The 15,265-nt window shown below is 45.2% G+C and overlaps 1 protein-coding gene and 1 pseudogene across 1 annotated transcript in view; one reads left to right on the top strand and one right to left on the bottom strand.

Moving 5' to 3' along the window:
• SHANK2 (SH3 and multiple ankyrin repeat domains 2) overlaps window positions 1-15,265 on the top strand; it is a 208,203-nt gene that overhangs the window by 20,034 nt on the left and 172,904 nt on the right. The window lies entirely within an intron of this gene.
• Window positions 1,214-1,384, bottom strand: LOC147672126 (small ribosomal subunit protein uS14 pseudogene; annotated as a pseudogene).

Consider the following 15,265-nt stretch of genomic DNA (forward strand, 5'->3'; position numbering starts at 1 on the left):
GGGACAACCTCCTCCCTGAGCACTACACTTCCTACAGACGGGCCTGCCCACCAGTGGAGGGATTCTGCCTTTTTGGAGAGCAGGATTTCCCTTTAGCGTGTCAACGCCTGTAGCAGGTAGGTATCCTTCCACTGATAATTCTTTTGGGGGCCTTCAGAGAATTATTTAGATTTTTTTCTATCTCCCTACTCTTTCATCTGGTGGGGATCCTATCCACCTTTTTGGTGGTCCCCTAGATACCTTTTTGAACACTCTGGTACTGGCCCAGACGTCCACCTCATTTGCAAGCTCCTATGATACAGTTAGCATAGTATTGATCAGTTGTTAGCACAATTCTGTAGAGCAACTACCGAGCATCTGCTCTCTTGAAATCAGGTGATACCAGTCATATATATTACTCACATTGCTGCCCCTCACCTAACCTTTCAGTATTCCACAAACATCCTAAAAACACTGGTTAGGCAATTTCTGGCTTTCCCTAATTTTTAATCAGTACTTTGGTGACAAGGGCTGCCTTCATGGGAATGTGGTACATCTGCTCGACTGCTTCTAGTGAGACCTTATGCATGCACAGGGCTTCCCCATATGCAACAAACGCCTTGTCAATATCAGTCCCCACCAAATAACTTGGCACCAGGTCTTTAGGGATGTGGACCATTCTGTTTCCATTGGACACTTTGTTGGCTGTTTGGGCAGGTCTGTAAGATGTTTTAAAAGGCTATGTTAGTGCGTGGCACAATGAGTGCTGCAGACCTATGTATAGCATTTAATTTACAGGCCCTGGTTTCAGATGCACTAGGGACTTACACATAAATTAAATATTCCATTTAGGTGTTGGCCAATTTTACCACATTTTTGGAAAAGAGTGCACGCTCTTTAGCATTGGTTAGCACATAGAACTAAAGCCAACAAAAATTAGTGTAGCAAGTAAGGGAGTGAAGATGAAAGGTCTGAGGGAATACAACGCCAAGTATGGCAGGTTTAACAAACCTCAACTAAGATCACCCTCCTTATTTATCCAAGCTGTTCACAGAGCAAAAAGCCTCTTCAACATTCCAGTCTTATCTTGACTGCCATTTATGAAGGATATGGCAACTGCTAAACATATATGGTGAGAGATTAGTCCAATTTGGGCATACCCATAATTATCCTCTTTGTCTTTGCTGCTCTTTCCTTCAACTTCCATGCAGCTGTCATTTTTTTGCAACTAATTTTAGTCAAAATTCACAAAGACAATATCTTTGGCATACTGCATGAAATAGTGGCAGCACATGATCCAACCATGCTAGCGAATCAGTACGTTCCTGTACAAGCACGCGCAGCAGGATCGGGTACCCCGTCCAAACTTCCTTAGGTGGCTCCGGTAGAGCTGCTGATGACCCATCCTGTCTTTCACAGATCACGAAAACAGCCTCCTTATAGTGAAAGCAAATGTGAACATATATTATTGTTATTATGATTATGGGCATAAAGTACAAAGTTTTCCTGCTCTGTAAGAGGTGAAGGTCAGTGGATAGTGAGTGGTCTTTAATGTGTGTAAAGGAGCCTACATTGGCCTTGGCTCAGGACATGGTTTAAGAACACCTCACATAGATTCAACATGCTCAGAATATTTTTGAATTCTCCACATCACTTTTGTCTGCACCCTGTTTCATTTGTTCCAGCTCTTTGGGGTTTAGCAAGGTGTCACAACCTGCTTTTTTGCATATTTACAGGTTAAATACATGCATAAGGCATTGCTCAAGTTCAGCTTAAGAGACATTTGTACTGATAAGCGTGGCTCAAATCCACCCGAGTGACTTACCACACTCACCTATAGTTAATCAGTAAGAAATCAACCGGACAGTGGAGAAGAATAAACAAGGTAAATTTATTAGGCCACAAACTCCCATATGAGAGGGCCCTGTCCGACCTCACCCCTAAGAGTGTGCCGAGAGTTCTAACTCATATCATCACAGCAATACATTATAACATGGTACAGTGAAATGAAACACGCCCCTTCTGGAAAATTACTGAACCCCAGAGAGAGGAACAATGGCATCATACAAGAGGCATCTGCACCTGCGAGGGATACATTAGCTATCTTTGCCCAAGGCCGCGGAGCCGAGCCTCAGCGTCTCTGGGGCATGAGAACACTACTGATAAGAAACTTGTTAGTTTCGGCCACAGTTAGCTGAGAAACGAAAACTGCTGCATTAGTGATTTTCCTATTCCTACGGGAGGGGTAAATGAGCGAGTGTGACTCGCAGACACAGAGGAATACACAAAATGGAGGCACATGAGCTAAGCTAAGGAAACTAAATATCTTCACACATATAAATGAATAATCACATAAGGAGTAAAAATAACGTAAGAGCATAAGTGTATACTTCATCAGTTAGACACATGATGCTACCTTGCATATGTGAATGGAGATGGGGAGAGCAACGAAAAGTGAAACCTATCAGAACTCTAATTACTTCAAGGGATAGCGGTTTACATCGACCTGCTTCTCCATTCCGCATCAAACGTCCACCAACTTTGCCACCAGAAAAATACAATTTCACTCCATTGGTCATAATTAGCACAACCTCAGCTAAATATCCTCCCTGAAAGTCTTGACAGGCTATACTCCAATTTGCTGTCAGATTTTCCTAAGATTCCTTCAGGAACTCCCACTGACTACCTCCTAGAATCAAACTGGTGCCCCAAAAACCTATCCCAGTTTGCTGATCCATATATTTACAAGTGGGCATTGACTTCACTTTTTGGGATCAGTAGTGCGGCTGTGAATGGAAGCCCTTAATCTCCCCTTTTTGGGATCAGTGCTCCAGCTCTGAGTGGAAGCCCTGGGTGTCCCCTTTTTGGGATCAGTGTTCCAGCTTTGAATGGAAGGCCTGTTTCTCCCCTCTTTTGGGATCCGTGCTGCAGCTGTGAATGGAAGCTCTGTGTCTCTCCTCTTTAGGATCTGTGCTGCAGCTGTGAATGGAAGCTCTGTGTCTCTCCTCTTTAGGATCTGTGCTGCAGCTGTGAATGGAAGCCCTGTGTCTCCCCTCTTTGGGATCCGTGCTGCAGCTGTGAATGGAAGCTCTGTGTCTCTCCTCTTTAGGATCTGTGTTGCAGCTGTGAATGGAAGCCCTGTGTCTCTCCTCTTTAGGATCCGTGCTGCAGCTGTGAATGGAAGCTCTGTGTCTCTCCTCTTTAGGATCTGTGCTGCAGCTGTGAATGGAAGCCCTGTGTCTCCCCTCTTTGGGATCCGTGCTGCAGCTGTGAATGGAAGCTCTGTGTCTCTCCTCTTTAGGATCTGTGCTGCAGCTGTGAATGGAAGCCCTGTGTCTCCCCTCTTTGGGATCCGTGCTGCAGCTGTGAATGGAAGCCCTGTGTCTCTCCTCTTTAGGATCCGTGCTGCAGCTGTGAATGGAAGCTCCGTGTCTCCCCTCTTTAGGATCCTTACTGCAGCTGTGAATGGAAGCTCTGTGTCTCCCCTCTTTAGGAGCTGTGCTCCAGCTGTGAATGGAAGCCCTGTGTCTCCCCTCTTTAGGATCCGTGCTGCAGCTGTGAATGGAAGCTCTGTGTCTCCCCTCTTTAGGATCCGTGCTCCAGCTGTGAATGGAAGCCCTGTGTCTCCCCTCTTTAGGATCCGTGCTGCAGCTGTGAATGGAAGCCTTGTGTCTCCCCTCTTTAGGAGCTGTGTTCCAGCTTTGAATGGAAGGCCTGTTTCTCCCCTCTTTTGGGATCCGTGCTGCAGCTGTGAATGGAAGCTCTGTGTCTCCCCTCTTTAGGAGCTGTGCTCCAGCTGTGAATGGAAGCCCTGTGTCTCCCCTCTTTAGGATCCGTGCTGCAGCTGTGAATGGAAGCTCTGTGTCTCCCCTCTTTAGGATCCGTGCTCCAGCTGTGAATGGAAGCCCTGTGTCTCCCCTCTTTAGGATCCGTGCTGCAGCTGTGAATGGAAGCCTTGTGTCTCCCCTCTTTAGGATCCGTGCTGCAGCTGTGAATGGAAGCCTTGTGTCTCCCCTCTTTAGGATCCGTGCAGCAGCTATGAATTGAAGCTCTGTGTCTCCCCTCTTTAGGATCCGTGCTCCAGCTGTGAATGGAAGCCCTGTGTCTCCCCTCTTTAGGAGCTGTGCTCCAGCTGTGAATGGAAGCCCTGTGTCTCCCCTCTTTGGGATCCGTGCTGCAGCTGTGAATGGAAGCTCCGTGTCTCCCCTCTTTAGGATCCTTGCTGCAGCTGTGAATGGAAGCCCTGTGTCTCTCCTCTTTAGGATCCGTGCTGCAGCTGTGAATGGAAGCTCCGTGTCTCCCCTCTTTAGGATCCTTGCTGCAGCTGTGAATGGAAGCCCTGTGTCTCTCCTCTTTAGGATCCGTGCTGCAGCTGTGAATGGAAGCTCCGTGTCTCCCCTCTTTAGGATCCTTGCTGCAGCTGTGAATGGAAGCCCTGTGTCTCTCCTCTTTAGGATCCGTGCTGCAGCTCTGAATGGAAGCCCTGTGTCTCCCCTCTTTAGGATCCGTGCAGCAGCTGTGAATGGAAGCCCTGTGTCTCCCCTCTTTAGGATCCGTGCAGCAGCTGTGAATGGAAGCCCTGTGTCTCCCCTCTTTGGGATCCGTGCTGCAGCTGTGAATGGAAGCTCCGTGTCTCCCATCTTTAGGATCCTTGCTGCAGCTGTGAATGGAAGCCCTGTGTCTCTCCTCTTTAGGATCCGTGCTGCAGCTGTGAATGGAAGCCCTGTGTCTCCCCTCTTTAGGAGCCGTGCTCCAGCTGTGAATGGAAGCCCTGTGTCTCCCCTCTTTGGGATCCGTGCTGCAGCTGTGAATGGAAGCTCCGTGTCTCCCATCTTTAGGATCCTTGCTGCAGCTGTGAATGGAAGCCCTGTGTCTCTCCTCTTTAGGATCCGTGCTGCAGCTGTGAATGGAAGCCCTGTGTCTCCCCTCTTTAGGATCCGTGCAGCAGCTGTGAATGGAAGCCCTGTGTCTCCCCTCTTTAGGATCCGTGCAGCAGCTGTGAATGGAAGCCCTGTGTCTCCCCTCTTTGGGATCCGTGCTGCAGCTGTGAATGGAAGCTCTGTGTCTCCCCTCTTTAGGATCCGTGCTGCAGCTGTGAATGGAAGCCCTGTGTCTCCCCTCTTTAGGATCCGTGGAGCAGCTGTGAATGGAAGCCCTGTGTCTCCCCTCTTTAGGATCCGTGCTGCAGCTGTGAATGGAAGCCCTGTGTCTCCCCTCTTTAGGATCCGTGCAGCAGCTGTGAATGGAAGCCCTGTGTCTCCCCTCTTTAGGATCCGTGCAGCAGCTGTGAATGGAAGCCCTGTGTCTCTCCTCTTTAGGATCCGTGCTGCAGCTGTGAATGGAAGCCCTGTGTCTCCCCTCTTTAGGATCCATGGAGCAGCTGTGAATGGAAGCTCCGTGTCTCCCCTCTTTAGGATCCGTGCTGCAGCTGTGAATGGAAGCCTTGTGTCTCCCCTCTTTAGGAGCTGTGCTCCAGCTGTGAATGGAAGCCTTGTGTCTCCCCTCTTTAGGATCCGTGCAGCAGCTATGAATTGAAGCTCTGTGTCTCCCCTCTTTAGGATCCGTGCTCCAGCTGTGAATGGAAGCCCTGTGTCTCCCCTCTTTAGGAGCTGTGCTCCAGCTGTGAATGGAAGCCCTGTGTCTCCCCTCTTTAGGATCCGTGCTCCAGCTGTGAATGGAAGCCTTGTGTCTCCCCTCTTTAGGATCCGTGCTCCAGCTGTGAATGGAAGCCTTGTGTCTCCCCTCTTTAGGATCCGTGCTGCAGCTGTGAATGGAAGCCTTGTGTCTCCCCTCTTTAGGATCTGTGCTGCAGCTGTGAATGGAAGCCCTGTGTCTCCCCTCTTTAGGAGCTGTGCTCCAGCTGTGAATGGAAGCCCTGTGTCTCCCCTCTTTAGGATCCGTGCTCCAGCTGTGAATGGAAGCCTTGTGTCTCCCCTCTTTAGGATCCGTGCTCCAGCTGTGAATGGAAGCCTTGTGTCTCCCCTCTTTAGGATCCGTGCTGCAGCTGTGAATGGAAGCCTTGTGTCTCCCCTCTTTAGGATCTGTGCTGCAGCTGTGAATGGAAGCTCTGTGTCTCCCCTCTTTAGGAGCCGTGCTCCAGCTGTGAATGGAAGCCTTGTGTCTCCCCTCTTTAGGATCCGTGCTGCAGCTGTGAATGGAAGCCCCGTCTGCCAGAAACATCAGCAATCACTTAGTCTTTGGCCATCTACTCATCTAAGCCAATCAGAGGGCTTGGAGCAAACACGATTTTTAGTAAGTGTAAAGGTCTTTATACATTTAGACTGCAGCATATTTTCCCAGGCAGACAAGATGGCTCATGAGGTTAGAGTCACTGCTGACAACTCTTTGATTTGTCTCACAAGTTGGTTTCCCAACAGGAACAACATCGTCAGTAGGTTCAGTATCAATAAATGAACTAATAGTAACAGCTGCTATCTACAGTGCTTAGGAATGTTCACTGTGGATTGTAGCACTGTTTAAAATCGGTGTATTACTATTAAGAAACTTAAAAGACGTAGGGGCATATTACCAACCAGTAGTGATATTTATCGCTTACTAGGCTTAGCAACGATTTTTTTATCGCTAAGCATCGCCGGAAATTATCGCTGAGATAACCTGCTATTAGCAACGTTTATCTTCAAAGCGATAATTTTTCCGGCGATAGCATGAATATCGCTGAGAATACAGCAATATTCACGCATTAGCAACGAAATGCTCTTAGCCATGTTATCCACCTCCCATTGGATAACATGGCTAAGAACTGGTCTGAGCAGGCGTTAGTTTTTGTTGATAGCGGGAATATTTCCATCGCCACGCCCGCCTTGCTAATAGGCGATAGCGTTTTTAGCGACTGCTTTCAGTCGCTAACAGGTTGGGTACGCCAACTTTGCATGTCATTAGCGATAAATATCGCTGACATACAAAGCGGGCCCCAAACCACTCGCTATCGCCTAATAGCTGTTGCTAACATCAGTTAGCGACAGCTTGCTAATATAACGATAGAATTATCGCCGCTTAGCGGCCGAAAACGGCCGCTAAACCGGCGATAATTGCCGATCGCCCCACTTGGTAATATGCCCCGTAGTATCTGTAGTCACGAAATGTCAGGAAGTTATGTTATATAAAATACAAATCATCTGAACATAATTCTTCTAAATATTACTAGGGGCGTGAGAATTTCGCGTAATTCGTTTCATGTAATCCCACAAAATTCCACAAAAAGAATGCGAAATTCCAAAAAATGAACAACCAATATTGAGCGCAATATTTTTGTGTGAAATTCTTTCTTGCATCTATTTTTGCAATAAGAAAACAAAACAAAAAAATAGAACACAAGGGGCGTAAACGACAGTCACACAAGTTCTGATTGTGTGTTGTTCCCGTGCATCCACATTTATCTTTTACATGGTGTTACTGCCTGATTTGATGAATTGCCAAATTACAACTGATTAAGTGGGAGTAACAGCCAGGCTTACATTTTACTCATCATAACCTGGTGTTTTGGACATTCCTAATTCTGTTGCTCCAGCTGTGTAGCAGCTGGGCAGACACTATATGCAGACAATATGCTCTGTTAAAGTAAAAAAGAATAGACATTAGTAAGGCTTTTGAGCAAACACAAATTCTTACACATTTTGGTGGCTATAAAGTGAATGAGGAAAAATTTAGGTTTTTTTTTCAGTTCCTGGCTTGAAGCAGTACCACCAGCATCATAGATAGGATATAGGTATTAGTTGGTGGACTGTGGCCTGTGGCCTAACGGCCAGAGCTGCTGAGTTCGAGTCCCGGCGTAGGCTCAACATCCTCTGGTTCTCGGTGGATCACTTAATCTTCCTATGCTTTTAAAAAAAATAATTGACCTTGTATAATGCAATCTGGTGCTGATGTAAAACACTTCTATGCCCTTTGGCCAGGTAAGTGCTATATTCTACTGAATTCTCATAGAAAGGTTAGTGAGTGTGTAGGGGAATTAGAAAAGGGTCAGTTCTTCTACAGAATTGAAATTCCTTCCCATTTCAATAACGGGTTGATCTGCTCTTTTCAAATTGTGAATACGGTTACTTTTTCAGTTTACTGCCTTATCTTGCCAATTACAGCTTGATTTTTTTTACTAAAACATTAACAGAGGCAAGAAGTATAAGATGCTCCGAGGATGCATATAATTTACAACATTGGAGGGTGGTCTCCCTTACTAGATCTTTGACTTAATTGGTAATTAGTCACCATGATGTTCGAAGGTAAACCCCACCGTGCTTTGGTCATACCCCGCACCACCAACCCAAAGCATGCCAAATATAAACTATTGATAGAATGCCTCAAAGTGGGGGGTTGTTTATAAGCTTTCAGCATCCCGTCCATGCATGCCAACCTCCACGTAGTGACAGTAGTCCACATTCTCTCTGTACTTCCCCTAGGGTGGTAAGGCAGGGGCGAAGGTAAAGAGCTTAATATCAGAAAGTTATTTTTACTAAAGAAAGGCATTACAGCAAATGTGTCTCCTGCCAAGGCTTCTCACATCCCCAACTGGCAAGTTTATGTAGAACCCTAAATTAATTCATCAGAAATAATCGGAACACCTATAATGAATTAACGATGCCAGTTTTGCATGTGGAAGTGTTCACTACATAGGTAGAAAGTTCCCTTTTCCTGTAGACGCTCTTCATTTGCAACTTCTACAGGCCGCACTACAGTGAGGAAACACTGCTGGCGCCAGCACCTCTGTCTGTCTCCTACCACTTGTCTGTCCGCATCTGTACCTGACCAACCTGTCATTCAGGTGCTTTTGGGACACTTTTGTGTTTACTGTAGTGCCTACTTTTGGGATTTAATCATGGCTGTTCATTTGTAGGCTTGGGGCCTCCGTGTGGTGCAGCATTAAGACGATATGATTCTTTTCTGTCCCCTCTGTACTTCCTGACTGTTTCCTTGCATACTTCTCACCTCAGTCTTCCCCTAGGGAAGAGGACTGAGAGGTGTCAGATCAATGTTCCTGGTGTACTACCGTCTAGAGTCAGCGACACCATTGAGAATGCCCAAGAGTGAACCTTTGTTCCGCAGAGAGTGAAAATTTGTTCCGCAGAGAGTGAACCTTTGTTCCGCAGAGAGTGAACCTTTGTGTACCGCAAAGAGTGTACCTTTGTTCCGCAGAGAGTGAATCTTTGTTTCGCAGAGAGTGAATCTTTGTTCCGCAAAGAGTGTATCTTTGTTTCGCAGAGAGTGAATCTTTGTTCCGCAGAGAGTGAACCTTTGTTCCGCAGAGGGTGAATCTTTGTTCCGCACAGAGTGAGCCTTTGTTCCGCAAAGAGTGTACCTTTTTTCCGCAGAGAGTGAATCTTTGTTCCGCACAGAGTGAGCCTTTGTTCCGCAGAGAGTGAACCTTTGTTCTGCAGAGAATGAATCTTTGTTCCGCAAAGAGTGAATATTTGTTCCGCACAGAGTGAACCTTTGTTCCGCAGAGAATGAACCTTTGTTCCGCAGAGAGTGAACCTTTGTTCCGCAGAGAGTGAACCTTTGTTCTGCAGAGAGTGAACCTTTGTTCCGCAGAAAGTGAACCTTTGTTCCGCAGAGAGTGAACCTTTCTTCTGCAGAGAGTGAACCTTTGTTCCGCAGAGAGTGAACCTTTGTTCCGCAGAGAGTGAACCTTTGTTCCGCAGAGAGTGAACCTTTGTTCCGCAGAGAGTGAATCTTTGTTCCGCAAAGAGTGAATCTTTGTTCTGCAAAGAGTGAATCTTTGTTCCGCAGAGAGTGAATCTTTGTTCCGCAGAGAGTGACTCACACGCAGTGACTGGGAACCTACTCTAAGGTGTGTGATTGACAGCAAATGAATCAGACTCCCACCCAATCAGCAAGTCCAAGACATAGGATATGGTAGGAATAAAATCCTTGGTGCATAATTCTGTTGCAGTCACTGACGTTTGAGAATGGTCAAGAGTGAGAGTGAGGTCCAAGACTCATCCAGTGAGTAAAACTTTTCACCAACACATGGTGCTCAAACATGGTGAGTGAGACTGTGCTTCAAGCTGTTACACCCACAATGAGTGGCATTGTGCCTAAAGAGGACTGTGTGCCAACGTGTGTTATTAAAACACGAGTGAGACTTTGCACCATGGATTGGCACTCACACTAAATGAGTGGCCCTGAGCTCCTGGAAGGGACATTTAAAAACAAGTTGTGAGACTGTATTTGAAAACATGAGTTTCATATTGAGTGAGAGAATGAGCCTGAAGATTCAAACCCAAAGAAAGAGACTGTTCTGTAGGCTTAAAACACACACCCAGGAAGACGGTGTATCACAGTGAGGAATGCACAACAAAGTAGTGAGGCTACTCTTCCCACTTGCATACTCCCCCCTGCCATAGAAAAGGCCTGTTGGAGACCAGGGGAGGATGTTTGATGCTACTGCAGCCAGTGCCTACCAGAAATTCTAGCCAGTAAAATTGGGTCTCTGGTTTCTTCACCGGGAAAACAGGCTGCTCCTGGTTATGAGTTGCACTGACCTGGTGGGGTACAAACACTATACACGCAATTGCCTTGACTGTGGGGTAATACTCCACCAGTTCCAAGCAATTATGAATAAAACGTTCAAAATGGGGAATAACTATGTTCACACCGAATTACCATGCAGTATTCTGCACAGTATCCCCTTCATCAAGGTCTATATTGCATACCTTTGCCACCTGCTCTGAGAGGGTGGTAAATGTGTGCAGTGGCTTCCTTGTTACGTAGGGGGTGAACTTACGGGGTAGGGCAGAAGAATATTGGTTCTGGCAGAGGGAAGCATCGGACGCCCCCTCCACTGGCCAGAGACAATGGTCCAGTTGGATACATGGATAAGGGTGGCCTTCTGATGCAGCCATCGCCTCCTATGGTATTACCAGCCAGAATCGCCAACCGAAAATGTTTCAGAATTTACATGCACTGTAGCAGTAGGTAATGTGTGTATATGAGCTTACATTGCCTTCTAGGGATGGATTCAGCCGCGGCCCATGCAGGTTATGGCAGTGGGGTGGTAGGGCTAGGTGGGGGTGGAGGGGTATTACGACAGACGACGTAAAGGGAAAATTAATTATTTATTCAAGTTTTCTTCATGGTCGTCTGTCGAATCCCCCCCCAATACGGCCACACCGCTCTTACCTGCACGAGTCACGGATAGTTGATTTATAGCATACAACGCATTAGTAAAGGGTGCTAAGATGATGATGTTGACATATGGACTAATAGAAAGGAGATTGAGACATTAACTCCTTCCATGCTGATGACGAACCCCAGCCGTCATGCACTACAGTGCTCGTGTGCTGATGACGGCTGGGGTTCGTCACGGCCCGCCCCTGTTCGTGCTGTTTATAGCACACCAGGGCAATCGCGGCCGCATCGAAGGGGTTAAGACCCCATGACTCATTTAAAAAAAAAATATTTACCAATTTTGACAAAAATAAATAGAGGAATTAGTGCAACATATACTGCAATCTACTTGACCTCGTGTCATTTCTGTTGTCAACTCTGTACATTGCAATCTACACAATCTACACAATAATAAGCAACTTGCAGTATGTAATTGACTCATCTCTACACACAATAGTGTACCTACCACCAGAGGCACTGGTGAACTACCATGCTATCATTAAAGTAGTTAGACTTCGTATCACCAGTCAATATTTGCTGATTTTTCAGAGCTGAAATATCACTATAGAGCTAGATGCCATGTTTATGTCAGGTGTTGGAAGCGCTACTCTAACTTCAGCCCATTGGACACCCAACTTCCTGTTTAATCCTTTGATACAATGAGCTTGGACCAAACTCCTGTCAGCAGGTAGCTACCGCTGGGAAACCGGTACACACACATGAAGAATTCCACCGGACTAATCTTCTTCCTAAGCCCTGACATCTTTGAGGGTTCCTGGAATCATGAACAAATGGACACATTCATACGCTAGAATGTCAGTTATACTGCGTATAACAACACCCTTATGCAAATTCAGGGTTCCTTCTTTTACTCCCAATAAAATATACAGAAAATGGCTGTGTCCTCTAAACCCCTGCCATTCTATCAATCAATCAATCAGTCATTTGTAGAGCGCACTACATACCCGCGAGGGTCTTAAGGTGCTGGGAAGGGGGGGGGGCTGCTATTGGTCAAACAGCCAGGTCTTGAGTATCCTCCTGAAGGTCAGCAGGTCTTGGGTCTGTTGTAGGCTCAGTGGAGGATGTTCCAGGTCTTGGCAGCGAGGAGGTATCTCCTTGCCATCATATCAGTCCCTCGATGGGAAGTGTGCCATCTTCTTGGATTCTCACATGAGTAGCATTTATTGAGCCTTTCATTACTGTGCAGAATGGAGGGCCCAATGAATTTAAGGATTTACAAGTCGTAAACACTTTAATTTCCAAAATTACAGGTTTTGCGACAGGAAATTTACATTTCCAAATGTATCTTCTCCTGTTTGTGATTCAGAAAGGCCTTTTCGAATTGCACAATTGGTTGTAAATCTCAATGAGATGTTTAAGTGGTTTCCAGTTGCGGTCTCAAAACATTTAGATGTTACTGACTCCTCAAAGAAGGTGGTAACAGAATTCGCAAATAGGAAGTTGTACCCATTGGACGGCTAGCCCTATGGAAATCATTTTTGACAGCATCAGAAGGGCAGGCTCTGAGGTTACTGGGCGGTAACATACGACGGTAAATCAGAGAGATGAGCACAAGAGGTAGTATGATGCAGTTGACTACAATGGTCTTAGCAGCATTGTATAATAGATAGATAGATAGATAGATAGATAGATAGATAGATAGATAGATAGATAGATAGATAGATAGATAGATAGATATATAGATAGATATATATGCATTCATGTGCATGTCTGTGTTTAGGCAGATATGTAAGACTGTATGGAAAGAGGTAGGTAGGTAGATCAATGTGCATAATATATATTTAGAGATCTTTATAAATAAAGGCAAACGACTATTAGCAACAAAAACACGAGATATTTAGGTGTGTAGGTGGAGAGCTAAATATATATATATATATATATATATATATATATATATATATATATATATATATATATATATATATATATATATATATATATATATTTATCCAAACAAAATGCCCATAAGCAATACGCGCACTCAAGAGTATGGATGCTGTCTTCTTTATTTCTTAGGAAACGTTACGCGTTTCGGCACCAGTTGTGCCTTGATCACACGTTAACCGAAAAGACATATTGGCACATTAAATAAAGTTCCGTGAAACCAATGTAAACATAGAGGAGGTGACAATGCTATGTAGATCACATTAGTAAGTACATGCGTCGGCCATTTTGGAGTGGTAAACAGTACAAGGCAAACAGTATATAGCAGATAGTATTGTAAGGTAGTTGACTTTTTTCACAATTTTAACTTAAACAATACATAGCCAAAATTAACAATTTCATTTAGTTGTCAGAAATCGGCTATATGGCGAAGAGATCGTGCCCTACTGCAATACGATAATACCTTGGGTCAAACAAAATATAATGGTTACCCATCAAAGACAATCCAGTTTGGCCTGCAGATACTGCAAAAAATAAGTGTTTGATCAGATCAAAATAAATGTGTATGTCATGAGACCGAAAATGTTCTAGTGGGTGCTCCAATGGTAGCCTTGATTAAGGTTGCTAAATTTCATTCGATCTAGTGCCCAATTAAACAGCTTCTCTAAAGACAACCATACTGGTAAGTAAGGTAATGTTCATAACCTAATTCTGGTCATATAATAAACCACTGGGTATACCATGCAACAGAAGTGACCGACAAAAGTGAACCTAATTCACCTCACAAAATAAGTACTTCATAGAGCCAAAAAATGTCCAAATTGCAAATAAGTGAAAATCTTATCTCTAAATAGTGCAGTGATCTTCTTTTAAATCCTCGAAGAAAAGGGTAGGGAAAAAAAAAAGACCGAATGAAATTTAGCAACCTTAATCAAGGCTACCATTGGAGCACCCACTAGAACATTTTCGGTCTCATGACATACACATTTATTTGGAGCACCCACTAGAACATTTTGGGTCTCATGACATACACATTTATTTTGATCTGGTCAAACACTTATTTTTTGCAGTATCTGCAGGCCAAAATGGATTGTCTTTGATGGGTAACCATTATATTTTGTTTGACCCGAGGTATTATTGTAGTGCAGTAGGGCACGATCTCTTTGCCATATAGCCGATTTCTGACAACTAAATGAAATTGTTAATTTTGGCTATGTATTGTTTAACCCTTTCCCTGCTGATGACGGAACCGCTCCGTCATCAGCTGCGGTGGTGCTGTGCTGATAACGGAGAGGTTCCGTCATGGCCCGCTCGGCGCTCCTGCGCGGCGCGAATTCCGCGCCTGCGCTGAGCGTTCTATTGAGCGGGGTGGGCCATGACGGAACCGCTCCGTCATAAGCACAGCGCAACCGACGCTGGTGACGGAGCGGTTCCGTCACCAGCATGCGGCCGCCGCGTGGCCGCCCCGCTCCCTTAGCACTGCGGCGGAATAGCCGCCGCAGTGAAGGGGTTAAGTTAAAATTGTGAAAAGAAGTCAACTACCTTACAATACTATCTGCTATATACTGTTTGCCATGTACTGTTTACCACTCCAAAATGGCCGACGCATGTACTTACTAATGTGATCTACATAGCATTGTCACCTCGTCTATGTTTACATTGGTTTCACTGAACTTTATTTAATGTGCCAATATGTCTTTTCGGTTAACGTGTGATCAAGGCACAACTGGTGCCGAAACGCGTAACGTTTCCTAAGGAATAAAGAAGACAGCATCCATACTCTTGAGTGCGCGTATTGCTTATGGGCATTTTGTTTGGACATTGAAATAAGTTCGGCGTTTGGGTCTGCCGAAAAAACGCGCCAACTGACGACGGGAGAACGATCCCGGAAGGACCCTTTCCTTGGATTAGCAAATATATATATATATATATTTGTATATATATATATATATATATATATATATATATATATATATATATATATATATATATATATACTAGCAGCCCGTCCCGACGTTGTCCGGGAGCAAACAGGCTTCAGGGCCCCCGCTCGCCCCAACGTTGTCCGTGGGTCCCCCGGAGCCTTCCTCCATATATTGCAGTATTATTCCTCTATGTTTCCTTTGTACGCTTTTGTAACCTGCACACGTCACTTGCTACCTCTTGTATTTGTTGGCTCACAATTCTCACTTTTGTAATGCACTCACTTTTGTAATGCACCGTTTGCTACCTCTTTTGCTTCATTTAATGCTCACCGCTC

The sequence above is a fragment of the Lissotriton vulgaris genome, unplaced genomic scaffold, assembly GCF_964263255.1.
Source record: "Lissotriton vulgaris unplaced genomic scaffold, aLisVul1.2 SCAFFOLD_1445, whole genome shotgun sequence".
In the NCBI taxonomy this organism is placed as follows: Eukaryota; Metazoa; Chordata; class Amphibia; order Caudata; family Salamandridae; genus Lissotriton; species Lissotriton vulgaris.